This window comes from Primulina tabacum, chromosome 7 (genome assembly GCF_025594145.1).
Source record: "Primulina tabacum isolate GXHZ01 chromosome 7, ASM2559414v2, whole genome shotgun sequence".
In the NCBI taxonomy this organism is placed as follows: domain Eukaryota; kingdom Viridiplantae; phylum Streptophyta; class Magnoliopsida; order Lamiales; family Gesneriaceae; genus Primulina; species Primulina tabacum.
In genome coordinates, this window is record NC_134556.1 from 14,660,455 (window position 1) to 14,678,264 (window position 17,810).

Genomic DNA, 17,810 nt, shown 5'->3' on the forward strand with positions numbered 1-17,810 from the left:
AGGATATCCATACCCGAAGGTAAGCGGTGAATCCCCGACTACAATGCATCGACTCCTATATGTTTCGACAGAACACCCAACCTTGCCACTTGATGACCCCTAAAGAGTCGGTAAACAAGTCAAAGTGCAATGCTAGCACATAGAGTCTCAATGTTGTCCCGGGTCATAAGGACTAATGGTGTACAACCATAAACTAGGACGTTTCCACTCGATAAGTGAGAACCACTTGGAAAGTCCCTTATGGAGGGTTGTTCAGTGCACTCTACCAGGAGCACCTATCTGCATGCTCGGACATCACAATGTCCCCTACCAATGAAACTTGGTACTCACATCGCAGATACTAATCTCAAACTCGAGCGGCCTATATCCTTCATAGCGGCGGCTGAATCGACTAGGATTTGTTTAGAATATACAATATTACAAATATGAGTTTCATGATACTCATCATATGAGCATCTCATATTCTTTCTACTATTTGTATATCAAGGGCTTTATCTATGCAGCTAGCATGGGTATACAAATAAAGAAGTGCCAAAACAATAATTTCAAATATTATTAAAATAAAGATTGTTTATACATAGAGTGTAAACATGAACCCTCGGCCAACACTTGGCTCAACGGGTAACATCAGAAGCCGTTGTTGTTAGACTTGCAACGAGAAGAGATAGTTATGGTAGTACCGGGAATTATTGCTCGCTTTTCAGCGTTGATCATTCGGCCTATATTGACGGACAGGATCCTTAGTGAGCAGGCCAATGATGCACAATTGATAGAGATGAGAGCCAGAGCAGAAGAGAGAGGTAATTCAGAGTTTGGGATGAATAGAGATGGTTTAATGACATTCAGAGGCCGTATATGTATTCCTACTGGTGATGATATTCGGCGAGTTGTCTTGACAGAGGCACATACCGCCCCATACTCGATACATCCAGGTGGTACCAAGATGTATCAGGATCGTCGTAGGCTCTATTGGTGGCCAGGTATGAAGAAGGATATTGCCATGTTTATTTCTCAGTGTCTAACTTGTCAGCAGATGAAAATCGAACACCAGAAACCTGCTGGGACATTGCAGTCATTGCCGATTCCTCAATGAAAATGGGAGCATATTACAATGGACTTCGTGATTGGTCTTCCTAGAACGCAAAAAGGTTATAACTCTATTTGGGTTAATGTTGATCGGTTGACCAAGTCAGCGCATTTTCTTCCAGTCAAGATGTGGGGACCCGGACGCTAATCAAATTCTTAATCATCATCGGGACAATTTAATCAATTATAATAAACAGGGTCTATGTAACGAACCGTATTCTTTACTATTTAAAATTTGCGGAAAAATTAAAAATTTTCTTGAATATAAACATCCATACGGTCGTCAACTCATCGTTCGTAAAAATATTGAAAACATCCAACACCAATAAAACTTGCTAACAAAATACTTGTCCCAAACATCTCTCACCGAAACATAAAAAAAAATCAGAGTATTTTAAACTTGCATAAAAATGTTAAAATAACATGGGCGGTCCTCGGGTCTAGCCTTCCGCTCAGTCCAAGCTTGCCCCTTGGTCGCCACCTCCGGTCTCCTCATAGACATCCTCACCTGCATCGATCAAGTCTAGTGAGTCTAAAGACTCAACAGGTATAAACTGGAAATAGCGAGTACTACATAATAAAACCACATGCAACTTTAAAATAGAACATACATACTTGAAGATTGGATTTGAAATGAACTTGAACTTGCATACGTACATAGACGTGCCATAACTTGAAAGCTTTCATAAACATGCTTATATACTTGATCTTACTTAAACATACATGACTTCATTTTTGCGTAGAGGATGTTTCAAAGCAAGTGACCCATACATAATAAACGCCTGATCAGACAAACCACAGTACTGGGCTGACAGGGACGTATCCACTGCCACATACATGAGATCCCCGTTCATAATTTAACGGGTTGGTTGGTCCCCGTTCATAATTTAACGCTTTCCAACCACGATCTAACCCGTTCATAATTTAACGGGGTGGAGAGGTCCTCGGCCACGTTCACCGACTTCCAAACCCATTCATAATTTGGTCACAAGACATTTAGCATACCTCAAAAATAAAATATTTTCTTGCACATCAACATACATACTTGACGTTGAGGGATTCGTTGGACTTCAAGCGGGGTCGTTGCTGCAACATACTAACGTGAATTCATAAGCTTAACGGATGTAACTTAAACGTAACAGTCAAGCTTACCCACGAGTTCATACATTTCCTTAGGACGTTCTAAAATTCCCGTGACTCGACATTGTTAAACATTGCACTAAACCAAGACATCAAACCTCAAAGCATACCATAATATTCCCCAAAACTCAAGTACATGGACCCCGTGCCCAGGTCCGGCTCCGGGTCCGTGTGGGTGCGATGGAATGACTCGTGAAGAAAAAGGAAGGCACGGACCCCGTGCTTAGGTCCGGGTGGGGGTCCGTGTAGGTTCGCAAGGATGACACCGTGAAAGAAACAAAGGCACGGACCCCGTGTCATGGTCCGTGTATGGGTCCGTGTACCTACTCTGAACGCGAACTTACGAAAATTTTTGTACATGTTTTGCTTAACTTTCTTGACTCGATTGCACGGACTATGAATCGACACCCCGAGACCCATCCTAACATGCTATAACATCAAACCAATTTCGTACGACATCCAAAGCAACGATGTTCACCCTATGACACATACAATTCAAAAAAACGTGGTAATCGACACCAACTCAATTCCTACGACTACTAAGGTGCTCGAGTACCTATCGACACTAAACGACATACAAAATACAAACCCAACATCATAATAATCATACCTAGATGTAACAACGATCGCCCGTTGATACCCAACGAAGCCTGCAACAAATAAACTTCAAGAACGCATCAATATCATAATTTTCTGAAAACGCAGTTTGAGCAGTCCAACAAAAAAGGCCATAACTCACTCAATTTTTATCCAAAAATTTTGAATCTTATATCATATCGAAGGTATCAAAAAGTTCTGCGTTTTTTCCGTTGAAAGTTTTCCTAAAATATTGACCGAAAATTTGCAGTTTTAATAAGAACAGTAAAAACGTGGTTTAGATCTAAAAATTTTCCTTCAAAATCGATCCAAACAATTAACCGCTCAAACTACTACATATCATACATGGATTTTACGCATAAAACAACGCAACACATACTATGACATGATCGATGCAGCAAAAGAGAGATTATACGTGCCTTATGATATCAAACGTTACCGAAACGACCATATCGAAGCGGAGACGGTGCGAGGCTCGATCCGGGACGACTTGGCTCGATTTTTCTGGCAATAAAGTTGCCGAAAACTTGCTGGAAAATAAAGGGGAAGGGGACGGCTGCTCTTGGGGAAGGAAAACCCTAGGTTTCTTCTCTCAAAATTAATAAAAACTGAATTGTGATAGTGTGTGTGTGTTTTGCCGACATCAGTGTGTGTAAAATGTGTAAGTGTGTGTGTGGCGTGGGTTTAGATAGTAATTAGGGAATAAATTATTGCTATAATGCGTAATTAACATGTAAATAAAATGCTAATCCTCCACTAATTAAATAAAATCTCTAACTTTAAAATAACTTGCACAAAGCCAATTTTTAAAAGTCTTAAAATTCTAAAGGTACTAAGGCTAAATAAATTATTTAAAACGCCCCATCCTCGACTAAAATAAAATTACCACATTTAAAAATTGCCAAAAATCGTCACTGGTCTTTTCCCCAATTCCGCATCGAATAATCGCCTGAAACATGAAACTCGAAAAACATTTTAACGTGCATCAACATAAACATGAACAATTTAAAATAATGCATTTTCATAAATTATGCATGGATAAAACTCATTTAAAATTAATTAAATAGATGCATGGGTTTTACGTGTATTGATTCTTGGGCACTACAGTTCCTCCCCCGCTTATAAAAATTTCGTCCTCGAAATTAAATCTTACCGAACAACTCCGGGTAGCGACTCCTCATATCTGATTTTGTCTCCCAAGTGGCCTCCTCCATTGATTGGTTTAGCCACTGGACTTTGACTAGCTTAGTCACCTTGTTCCGGAGTCTGCACTCCTGCCTGTCTAGAATTTGAATCGGTCGCTCCTCATATGACAGGTCTGGAGCAAGCTGCAACGGCTCATAGCTCAGAATGTGCAAAGGATTCGCAAGGTACTTCCTCAGCATAGAAACGTGGAACACATTGTGTACCCCAGCCAGATTCGGCGGAAGGGCTACACGGTAAGCTACTGTCCCAACTCTGTCCAGAATCTCGAACGGCCCAATAAATCTCGGACTCAGCTTGCCTCTCCTCCCAAATCTCATTACATCCTTCATAGGTGCTATCTTGACGAATACGTGATCTCCTACGGCAAACTCGAGATCTCTTTTCCTCCTATCGGCATAGCTCTTCTGACGGCTTTGGGCGGTCTTCATCCTGTCACGAATCTTGACCACCACATCTGTAGTTTGCTGAACTATCTCTGGGTCAAGATCTGCTCTCTCACCAACTTCATCCCAATGAACTGGTGATCTGCACTTCCGTCCATACAACGCCTCATAGGGAGCCATAACTATAGATGATTGGAAGCTGTTGTTGTAGGTAAACTCCACTAGTGGTATCTTAGACTCTCAAGTCCCCTGAAAATCAATCATACAGGCTCTCAGAAAATCCTCCAGAATCTGAATCACTCGCTCAGACTAGCCATCTGTCTGCGGGTGAAAAGCTGTACTAAACAGCAACTTTGTCCCCATGGCTGCATGTAAGCTCTTCCAGAAGGACGACGTAAACCTCGGGTCCCTGTTGGACACAATCGAAACTGGGAACCCATGTAAACGGACTATCACCCTGATATAAAGCTCTGCATACTGCATCATGAAGAAAGTCGTCTTTACTTGCAAAAAGTGCGCCGACTTCGTGAGTCGATCCACAATAGCCCAAATGGCATTAAAGCCTCTGACTGATCTAGGCAATCCAACGACGAAGTCCATAGTGATATTCTCCCATTTTCACTCTGGAATAGGGAGCGGCTTAAGCATCCCTGCTGGCCTCTGGTGTTCAGCTTTCACTTGCTGACAAGTAAGACATTCTGATACGAATCTGCGGATGTCTCTCTTCATCCCTGGCCACCAATACAGGATTTGCAGGTCCTTGTACATCTTAATACTTCCTGGATGAATAGAATACGGGGATGCATGTGCTTCTGTCAGAATATCCTGTCTGATCGAATCAACACTAGGCACCCACATTCTGCCCCTGTATCTCACGATACCATCTGACACTGAGTAAAGAACACTGCCCTTGGCTTCGTCTTTCAGTCTCCATTTCAGTAATTGCTCATCTGAAGGCTGACCTGTCCGGATACGGTCTAGCAGAGAAGAATGGACTGTCAGATTAGACAGCCTTGGTGCTCTGTCCTTACGGTATACTTCCAAACCAAACCTCTGAATCTCAAACTGAAGAGGTCTCTGCACTGATAACTGAGCTATGACTGCAACTTTCCTGCTCAAGGCATCTGCCACAACATTAGCTTTTCCCGGATGGTAGCTAATCTCGCAATCATAGTCCTTCACCAGTTCCAACCATCGCCTCTGTCTCATGTTTAGTTCCTTCTACGTGAAGAAGTATTTCAGACTCTTGTGGTCAGTGAAAATCTGACACTTCTCGCCATACGAGTAGTGTCTCCAAATCTTCAACGCAAAGACGACTGCGGCTAATTCTAAATCATGCGTCGGGTAGTTCTTCTCATGCACCTTCAACTTCCTGGAAGCATAAGCTATAACCCGACCTTGTTGCATCAACACTGCGCCTAATCCGAGCTTAGATGCATCGGTATAAAGCACAAATTCACCTTGCCCTGTTGGCATGGCTAGCACTGGCGTCGAAATAAGAGCTTGCTTCAAAGTATCAAAGCTCTTCTGACATTCGTCACTCCACACGAATTTAGCATTCTTCTTGGTTAGTGAAGTGAGTGGCACTGCTATGGACGAAAATCCCCGAATGAACTTACGGTAGTAACCGGCTAAACCCAAAAAGCTGCGGATTTCTGATGCATTCTTCGGTTCAACCCAATCCTTAACGGCTGCTACTTTTGCTGGATCCACTTCAATGCCACTGCTAGACACTATATGCCACAAAAACGCTACTTTCTGCAAGCAAAACTCGCACTTACTGAACTTCGCAAATAACTTGCGACTCTGCAAAACCTGCAACACTGTCCTCAAATGCTGGCTATGCTCCTCATGGATCTTCGAGTATATGAGAATATCTTCAATAAACACTATGACGAACTGATAAAGGTAGGGCTGAAATACTCGATTCATGAGGTCCATGAAAATAGCTGGAGCATTCGTCAATCCAAATGGCATTACTAAGAACTCGTAATGCCCATACCTGGTCCTGAAGGCCGTCTTGTGAACGTCTGCATCCTTCACCTTCAGCTGGTGATACCCTGATCGAAGATCTATCTTAGAGAACACTGTAGCTCCCTGCAACTGATCAAACAAGTCTTCGATTCTTGGGAGTGGGTACTTATTCTTGATCGTTACCTTGTTCAACTCTCGGTAATCGATGCACAGCCTCATACTCCCATCCTTCTTCTTTACAAAGAGCACTGGTGCGCCCCATGGTGAGAAACTAGGGCGGATAAATTCCTTGTCGAGGAGCTCCTGAATCTGCTGTTTGAGCTCTAACATCTCAGCTGGAGCTAGTCGGTACGGCGCCTTAGAGATTGGCACTGTGCCTGGCATGAGATCAATGGTAAACTCCACCTCTCTCTCTGGTGGAAGACCTGAAACATCGTTTGGGAAGAAGTCTGGGAATTTAGTGACTACTGGCACGTCGGATAAAGATGGAGTGGGCACATCAGGCGCTGAAATAATACTGGCCAAGAAGGCCTGACACCCCTGGGAAATCAGCCTCCTCGCTTGCATGCACGAAATCATGCAAGGGAAGATTCTCCATCTGTCTGGCTCAAATAGAAACTGTTCCATGCCCAGCGGCCTAACCAATACTGATCTTTTCTGGAAGTCAATCAGGACCCTGTTCTTTGTCAGCCAGTCCATTCCCAAAATAATGTCGAACTCTAGCATCAGCAGTAGAATCAAATCTGCATATACTAGATGGCCCTGCAGTTCCAGATCGATATCCCTGATCACGTTAGTTGCTAACAGCTCTTCCCCAGATGGGACTGTCACCGAAAAATTTATATCTAGGCCAATGTACTTGATGTCCAGATGATTAGCAAAAGTCTCCGAGATAAAGGAGTGAGTGGCTCCTGAATCTATCAGTGCCATTGTGGCTAATCTCCTAATGAAAATATTCCTTGAGATGCGTTAGCACAACAAACTAACTTATATCCCAAAAATTCTACCATAAACCTCATGCAACAAAAGACACTCAAAATTCCAACTAAAACACTAGTATTCCCAATTAAAACTAAACATGCAAGGCAAAGAAATCAATACTGTACTGAATTAAATAAATTACCAGTCAAAAGGGTAGTGTCTGGGTTCGCCTCTTGAGCATGCATGGCGAAAACTTTCCCTTGCGTTGGTTGCTTCCATTGTGGGCACTCCTTCAACATGTGGTCCGTAGCCCCACATTTAAAACATTTCCCGGATCCCCATAAGCACTGACCGGGATGCTAGCGATTGCATTTCTGACACACTGGGAAGTTATCGGGCTTCTGAGGCGCCCCCTGCTGCTGGATAGGACCCTTGCCTTTCGGCGGTCCCTGATAGGGTTTTTTTCCCAGTTGCCCTTGGTAAGGTTTCTTGAACTGAGGCCTCTGATGCTGTTGATGCTGCTGTGGGGCCTGATAGGGCCTCTTGCCCTGCCTGTCTGCCTCAATATCACACTGGTCTTGTTCTGCCGCCAAAGCCCTAGAAACGGCAACTGCGTATGTAAGGCCCGAGATTTTATTACTGTAATCTGAGATTAATCTGAAATGATTTATTTATTAATCGAGATGATTATAAACGGAACGGATCAGACCGGGAGAGCCAAAAGAAGATTTGACATTTTGTGCAAAAAAAGTCCCCGCGCACATGCGCGACATGTATGGGCGCACATGCGCGAGGAAGACAGAACCATGCGCGCACATGCGCGGCTTGAATGCGCGCATATGTGCGGAACGTCCAGAGAGTTCGGCGCACATGCACGGCGGAAGGCGCGCATATGCGCGAGTGAAGGGATGTGCGAGACAGAACATCTCGCGCATATGCGCGAGAAGATAAATGCGGAAGGTGCCGGGCCGAACCTCCGGCGCATATGCGCGACTTTTTGCGTGCATAGTGCAGAACATGCAACAAGCCACTTGCCATCACCGTGAAATGTGTATATATATATATAAACATACAAACGTTAATCCTCAGAAGACAAGAAAGAAAGGAACGGAAGAAGCAACTTCTGATTTTGATCGAGATTTACGAAAAATCCGTCCGTCTATTTTTGAATCCGACTTCAGTACTGTGTTCCTATCAACGCAGGCTACAACTGGACGTAAGTTTTGTTACGTTTAGACATGATTTGAAATTATGATATTGTCAGAATTGAATATGAATCAGATATGATGTTTCTGCTACAGTAGACATTGTATAATTGAAGTCAGATTAAAGAATAGACTGTTTATGCAATTGTTATGACTTTTGAAAGATATTGATTGGGATTTGATATCAGAGTTGTGTTGTTACTGATCTTAAGTGTACAGATATTGAGATTATGAATTGTACTGATACTGATTTTGAATTCTGATATTATATATGTGATGTTGAGATTGACGGGGATATCGAGATCGTATTGTTATGCCGTCGAAACATCAGTTGATTTAGAGTGATCAGATTCAGTAATGATTTCGATGATATCGTTGATATGAATTAGATTGTACCTTGTTCAGATATGGATCAGATTATATACTGATTTAAGTATTGATCAGAACAGGTTTTGAATCGAATTATATACTGATATTGTATTTATGCGATTGTCATTGCCAGACTGGGTATGGACAGATTGGAATACAAGACTTCGTCTTCGTCAGACCGGGAAGACAAAGGAATAATTCATGTTTTGTTTGGGGAGGACACAACTCAAATGAGATTCAATTTGAGTTTCCCAACAAAATCACATACTAGAATTATTGTTTATCTTTTTATATGATTATGCTTTGTTTATAGATTTATATTCAAGCATTTGAGATAGGAAAGTCATTTGGTAGATTCGCCAAATTACTAGATGTTCGGTGGTATCGACGTTTCGGATCAGAGTCATTCCAATTGTAGATATTCGATACAGACAGGGCCGAAGTCTAGGAATAAGACGTACAGTCACCCCGATTGGGAGGGTAGGTGACAGACAGTGACGTCTTATTCACACCGGGATCCCTAGAGTTAGAGTTGAGTTGAGTCAAGATATGAATTGAATTGAGTTGCATGCTTATTTTATTTTAGTTTCAGAGATTATGGAACCCATTGTTACTGCATGCTTATTTTGATTTAGTTTCATAGACTATGAAACCTATTGCTATTGATTTTATGCATGTTAATATGCTTTATGATTTATATTGTGTATATGCATGTCTACCATGTTTTATACTGGGATTTATTCTCACCGGAGTATCCGGCTGTTGTCTTGTTTGTATGTGTGCATGACAACAGGTAGGACAGGATTGGGGTCAAGAAGACGATGAGAGGAGACAGATTAGAGTGGTGATTCCGGACTTATTGTAGAAATGGTTTTAACACTTGGACTCTAGTAGTTGAACCTTAGTCTAGTTTCATGATTATTGTACATTATTGTACTTCTATACTGAGATGTATATTAGTAAATTCCATTACGTTCCGCACTTGCATTTTAAAAAAAAAATTTTTAGACCCTGTTTATCTGAACATATAATTAAATCCCAAAGATTATTAAAAAAATGATTAGCGTCCAGGTCCCCACAGCGTATGTAGTAGGGCCAGCTACCCTCACATCACAGCGCAAGATCGGCCGCAAATCATCCATAAAATGCCTCAGCTTTGCCTGGGCATCATTTGCAATGAGAGGCACGAAGTAACATCCCCTCTCAAACCTCCTAACAAACTCTGCAACACTGCTATCTCCTTGTCGCAGCGTCATAAATTCCCTAGTCAGCCGAGATCGTACTTCCTCAGTGAAGTACTTGGCGAAGAACACTTCTTTGAATCCATTCCAGGACAACGTCGGCAAATTAACTGCCATCGACGCACTGTCCCACCGTCGTCTGACATCGCCTGTTAAAAGGAATATGGCACAACGGACTCTGTCTGCATCCTGCAGCTCCATGTAGTCAAAGATCACTTCGATGGACTTAATCCATCCCTCTGCTACCATCGGGTCAGTAGATCCCGAAAACTCCTTAGGATTCATCCTCTGGAACCTCTCATACACCACTTCTGGTCTAGGCCTCTCCCCCGCGCCAACTGCAGCCTGATTCCTCGCAAACTGTGCGAAGAACTGAGTCATTCCTGCCAGCATCTGCGCTTGCATATCTGGCGGTGGAGGTGGAGGATTGGCTCTCTCCTCATTTCGGGTCTCTCGATTCTCTTCCCTTGCTTCTCAGTCAACCACACGCCTAGGAGGCATTCTGTCCCATCAATTACCCAACATGTAAACCCACTATGCATGAACATGATATCAATGACATAGGATGCACGAAATCTAAACTCAAAACATGGATATGCTGAATTCATGATTCAATGCTTGCTACATACATAATGCAAAAATTAAAACTTACAGACTTGAGGTGTGACTTCGAGAGCTTCTTGCGACTGGCAGTAGGCATAACCCTTTACAGGAACACCGCTCTGATACCAACTGTAACGAACCGTATTCTTTACTACTTAAAATTTGCGGAAAAATTAAAAATTTTCTTGAATATAAACATCCATACGGTCGTCAAGTCATCTTTCATAAAAATAACTTTGAAATCATCCAACACCAATAAAACTTGCTAACAAAATACTTGTCCCAAACGTCTCTCACCGAAACATAAAAAAAAATCAGAGTATTTTAAACTTGCATAAAAATTGTTAAAATAACATGGGCGGTCCTCGGGTCTAGCCTTCCGCTCAGTCCAAGCCTGCCCCTTGGTCGCCACATCCGATCTCCTCATAGACATCCTCACCTGCATCGATCAAGTCTAGTGAGTCTAAAGACTCAACACGTATAAACTGGAAATAGCGAGTACTACATAATAAAACCACATGGAAATTTAAAATAGAACATACATACTTGAAGATTGGATTTAAAATGAACTTGAACTTGCATACGTATATAGACGTGCCATAACTTTAAAGGTGTCATAAACATGCTTACATACTTGATCATACTTAAACATACATGTAAGGCCCGAGAATTTTATCCAATTAATCTGAAATGATTTGGGGATAATTGAATGATTATAGACGAAAAGGATGGGACCGGAAAGACGAGATAATGCATGAAAATGTGCGAGGAACAGTAGCCCTCGCGCATATGCGCGGCACATATGCGCGACGTGGGCAGAGGACCTCGCGCATATGCGCGAAGTGAGTCGCGCATATGCGCGAGCCTGTACAAGCGAAGTCCAGAGGACCTCGCGCATATGCGCGGAGATGAGTCGCGCATATGTGCGAGCTGCCGAGAAGCTTATCCACGAGACCAGTAGGTCTCGCGCATATGCGCCGATATTAGTCGCGCATATGCGCGAGACGTGCAGTAGGCACACCGAGCCACTTGGCTTATTGCATGCACGAGATATATATATATATATATATATATATATAACATTCCTCTTCAGAAATGAGGAATCATCAGGGAAAGAGGCCGAAGAAGCTCCGAAGATCCTTACGCCTTTTATGAGAAATCCTCCCGTCCGATTTTGAATCCGACTTCAGTATTGAGTTCCTATCGACGTAGGCTACAACTGGACGTATTTTTTGCTACGTTTTGATATGATTTAAAATTATGGTATTGTCAAAATCTGATATGATTCATATATGATGTTCTTGTCATGTTAGACATCGTATAATCGAAAACGGACGGAGAACAGATACCATATGAAATTGTTATGATTTTTGGAGTAGTTTTGGAGTCGATTTGATATCAGAATTGAATTTTTATCGATTATGATGTGTTGGAATTGATATCTGACTGATATGGTAGTGCTGGATATATTGAAATTATTACATCATATTGTTGAAACAGAATTTGATTGAATTCTGATTATATCCAGTATTGACTGAGTGGTGTATTGATGCCGTACCCTCAATATTGTTATTGTAAGATTGAGTATTGACAGGCTTTGAGTTAGAGACTTCGACAGAGTCAGAGTATCAGAAAGAAATGTATAAATTAATGTTGAGTTGGGATTGCACAACTCGAGTTTCCCTAAATCACATATTTAGTTTATTGCATTGATATTTGTAATTGATGAGATTGATGTTTGTAGTCTATTGATTTATAGCCACTGCATGTATTGACTACTGATTGTTTAGCCATTGGCTGATTCGCCTAGTCACCGGCTGATTCATCTGGTTATTGGCTGATTCGTCTAAACTTTGGCTGATTCGCTTAATTACTGGCTGATTCGTCTAGTTATTGGCTGATTCGCTTAATTCTTGACTGATTCGTCAATTCTGCGGTTGTTTCGCCCAGACACTGGATATATGAATTATATCGATGTTGTTTAGGGTTGATTCATTCCTATCGACTGAGATTCGATATAATTATCAATATCCAGACATTGGGATCCCTAGGTTAGAGTTGAGTCGAGTCTGAGACGACGCGTTGTTTGAGTCGAGTCTGTGATGACTAGTTGATTTACAGTTTTATAACATTCATGTTTGTTGACTTGCTACATGCTAATGATAACTGTTATATGCTTTCGTATATGTTTCTATATGATTGCATGTTTACATTGTTTATACTGGATTTATTCTCACCGGAGTTATCCGGCTGTTGTCTTGTTTTGTATGTGTGCATGACAACAGGTGGGGCTGGAACAGGGTCAAGAAGAGGATGAAAGAAGACATTTAGCGTGGAGATCCGGACTTAGGAGTATATATGTTATATCACTTGAGATGTAGTGAAGAAACAGTAGTTATGATAATTTATGATGGTACAGGACTTGTACTTAGATCTGAATAGTGATCTTGTAAATGAGATAGGACTTATTTCATATGCTGCATACTCTCGTATTTTAAAAAAAAAATTTAGACCCTGTTTATTTTAATTGATTAATTATTACCAGAAAGTGATTAAGAACTGAATTAAGTTCGGGTCCCCACAATACATGACTTCATTTTTTCGTGGAGGATGTTTCAAAGCAAATGACCCATGCATAATAAACGCCTGATCAGACAAACCACAGTACTGGGCTGACAGGGACGTATCCACTGCCACATACATGAGATCCCCGTTCATAATTTAACGGGCTGGTTGGTCCCCGTTCATATTTTAACGCTTTCCAACCACGATCTAACCCATTCATAATTTTACGGGGTGGAGAGGTCCCCGGCCACGTTCACCCACTTCCAAACCCATTCATAATTTGGTCACAAGACATTTAGCATACCTCAAAAATAAAATATTTTATTGCACGTAAACATACATACTTGACGTTGAGGGATTCGTTGGACTTCAAGCGGGGTCGTTACTGCAACATACTAACGTGAATTCATAAACTTAACGGGTGTAACTTAAACGTAACAGTCAAGCTTACCCACGAATTCATACATTTCCTTAGGACGTTCTAAAATTCCCGTGACTCGACATTGTTAAACATTGCACTAAACCAAGACATCAAACCTCAAAGCATACCATAATATTCCCCAAAACTCAAGTACACGGACCCCATGCCCAGGTCCGGCTCCGGGTCCGTGTGGGTGCGGTGGAATGACTCGTGAAGAAAAGGGAAGGCACGGACCCCGTGCTTAGGTCCGGTTGGGGGTCCGTGTAGGTTCGCAAGGATGACACCGTGAAAGAAACAAAGGCACGGACCCCGTGTCATGGTCCGTGTATGGGTCCGTGTACCTACTGTGAACGCGAACTTACGAAAATTTTTGTACATGTTTTGCTTAACTTTCTTGACTCGATTGCACGGACTATGAATCAACACCCCGAGACCCATCCTAGCATGCTATAACATCAAACCAATTTCGTACAACATCCAAAGCAACAATGTTTACCCTATGGCACATACAATTCAAAAAACGTGGTAATCGACACCAACTCGATTCCTACGACTACTAAGGTGCTCGAGTACCTATCGACACTAAACGACAAACAAAATACCAACCCAACATCATAATAATCATACATAGACGCAACAACGATCGCCCGTCGATCCCCAATGAAGCTTGCAACAAATAAACTTCAAGAACGCATCAATATCATAATTTTCTGAAAACGCAGTTTGAGCAGTCCCACGAAAAACGCCATAACTCACTCAATTTTTATCCAAAAATTTCGAATCTTATATCATATCGAAGGTATCTCGAAAAGTCTTACGTTTTTTGCGTTGAAAGCTTTCTCAAAATCTTGACCGAAAATTCGCAGTTTTAATAAGAACAGTAAAAACGTGGTTTAGATCTAAAAATTTTCCTTCAAAATCGATCCAAACAATTAACCGCTCAAACTACTACACATCATACATGCATTTTACGCATAAAAACAAAGCAACACATACTATGACATGATCGACGCAGCAAAAGAGAGATTATACGTGCCTTATGATATCAAACGTTACCGAAACGACGATATCGAAGCGGAGACGGTGCGAGGCTCGATCCAGGACGACCTGGCTCGATTTTTCTGGCAATAAAGTTGCCGAAAACTTGCTGGAAAATAAAGGGGAAGGGGGTGGCTGCTCTTGGGGAAGGAGAACCCTGGGTTTCTTCTCTCAAAATTAATAAAAACTGAATTGTGATAGTGTGTGTGTTTTGCCGATATCAGTGTGTGAAAAATTGTGTAAAATGTGTAAGTGTGTGTGTGGCGTGGGTTTAGATAGTAATTAGGGAATAAATTATTGCTATAATGCGTAATTAACATGTAAATAAAATGTTAATCCTCCACAAATTAAATAAAATCTCTAACTTTAAAATAACTTGCACAAAGCCAACTTTAAAAGTCTTAAAATTCTAAAATTCACTTAAATAATTTTAGGCATAAAGGTGCTAAGGCTAAATAAATTATTTAAAACGCCCCATCCTCGACTAAAATAAAATTACCACATTTAAAAATTGCCAAAAATCATCACCGGTCTTTTCCTCAATTCCGCCTCGAATAATCGCCTGAAACATGAAACTCGAAAAACATTTTAACGTGCATCAACATAAACATGAATAATTTAAAATAATGCATTTTCATAAATTATGCATGGTTAAAACTCATTTAAAATTAATTAAATAGATGCATGGGTTTTATGTGTATTGATTCTTGGGCACTACAGTCTAATTTTTTTTTTATACAAATATCAAGCGCGGAACATAATGGAATTCATTCGATTATAAACATCGAAAACAAAGTACAAATCCTGTACCATATACAATCTTTGAAACTAACGTTTAACAACTACAATTCAAGTGTTCAAACACTATCTAAATCCAATTCTGTAGTCTCCATTCTAATCACGATCTTTCTTTATCTCCTCGACCCTGAACCTGTCCCACCTTTTGCCATGCACACATACAAACACGACAACAGCCGGATAACTCCGGTGAGATATATGTCACCAGTATAAACCAACGAAATATGCAATCATATAATCAATATAAAAGCATAAACAGATATCAGGAATATGTATCAAGATCTGAAAACATAATCAATATAAGACTGTCAATCAGACTCGTGACTCCACAGTTCAGACTAGACTCAATCCTAGTCTAGGGATCCCGGTTTCCAGATGTTGGTATTCCTATATCGAACATCAGTAATAGAAGAAAATCCAATTCTATCCACTTCGATATAACCAAATATCCGTTGTCTTGACCTATCCGTCCCAGACTGTGGCACTATCGCCAATTCAACTATCTTGTGACAACGTGCAATATGCCAGGGACGATTCCATCACTATCGGCACTGATGTCAAAAGATCACTCGACTAATACCTTCTTTCTATACATTCATAGAACAAGCATATCAAATCAAATCAATGAACATAATAATAAGTATGTGATTTAGGGAAACTCAAGTATGTCCTACTTGAGTCGATCTCCCGGTACCACATTGACTTGTACCTTACTTTTATTGTAGTTCGGACGTCGTTCATGTCTCGAATTCAAAATCTGTCAACCCTCAATCTGGCAATGACAATATCAATAATTCCATATCAATATACCGCTCAAACCAATACCAAGCTGATTAATCTTGATTCAATTCAAAATCAACGGCATAATGGCACAATCCCGATATCTAGGTCCATACCATCTCAACAGATATTAATTACAATCGATAATCAATATCCAATACAACCGGTAATCAATCAACAACCCAAATCTGTCCAATATCAATCGATATATTCTGAAAAATCATAACAATTCCATAATCAATCTGTTTCTCAATCTGACTTCAATTCTACGATGTCTAACATGTCAAGAACATCATATATGAATCCTATTCAATTCTGACAATAACATAATTTCAAATGACATCAGAAATCAATAAAACTTACGGCCTGTAGTAGCTGTCAACGATAGGATCACAGTACTGAAGTCGGATTCAAAATCTAACGGACGGATTGAAATATAAAGGCGTAAGGATTTTTCACTCTTTCCCCAAGAGCTTCTCTCGATTTTCTTGTGAAGGAAATGAAGGGAATTGCAAATTTTATATATCAGTTGCATGGTGAAGCTACGTGGCTCATCCTTTCACAAAACACGTCTCGCGCATATGCGCGACATCACTCGGCACATATGCGCGAGACCTACTGGTCTGCGCAACATTCTCCTCGGCAGCTCGCGCATATATGCGCGCCCTCCTTTCGCGCATATGCGCGAGTTTCTCTAGAATTAACTTTGAACCCTCGCACAGCTCGCGCATATGCGCGTTCTCACTTCGCGCATATGCGCGAGGTCTTCTGTCCATTTCGTGCAGGTGCGCGCGTCTTGTCGCGCATGTGCTCGAATGGTACTGTCCTCGCACATACATTATCACACGTTACCTCAAATCGTGTCTCGGTTGGCCTTTTTATAATCACATTAAATTATAATCAATAATCGTTAATTAACAGCGATTAACTTTCGGGCATTACACAAGACAACGTATTCCATGAACCAATATGCCGAAGAGTACATAGTAGAGATTGTTAGACTTCATGGCGTTCCTCTGTCGATTGTTTCTGATCGTGACCCTAAATTTACTTCAGAGTTTTGGAAGAGTTTGCACAGAGGCTTGGGTACACGGTTAGCATTCAGTACAGCATATCATCCTCAAAGCGACGGTCAATCAGAGAGAGTTATTCAGGTTTTGGAGGATATGCTTAGAGCTTGTACTATCTACTATCATGGTAGTTGGGATTCCAAATTTCCTCTTGTTGAGTTCACGTACAATAACAGTTACAAGACGACGATTGACATGGCACCGTATGAAGCACTTTATGGCAGAAAATGTAGATCCCCCTTGTATTGGGACAAGATTGGTGAGAGAAAGATGTTGGGTCCAGAGTTGGTCCAACAGACATCTGATGTTGTTGCTGTTATTCAAGAAAGGATGAGGACAGCACAGTCAAGACAGAAGAGTTATGCTGATGTAAGGCGAAGGCCGTTGCAGTTTGAGGTTGGTGATCACGTGTT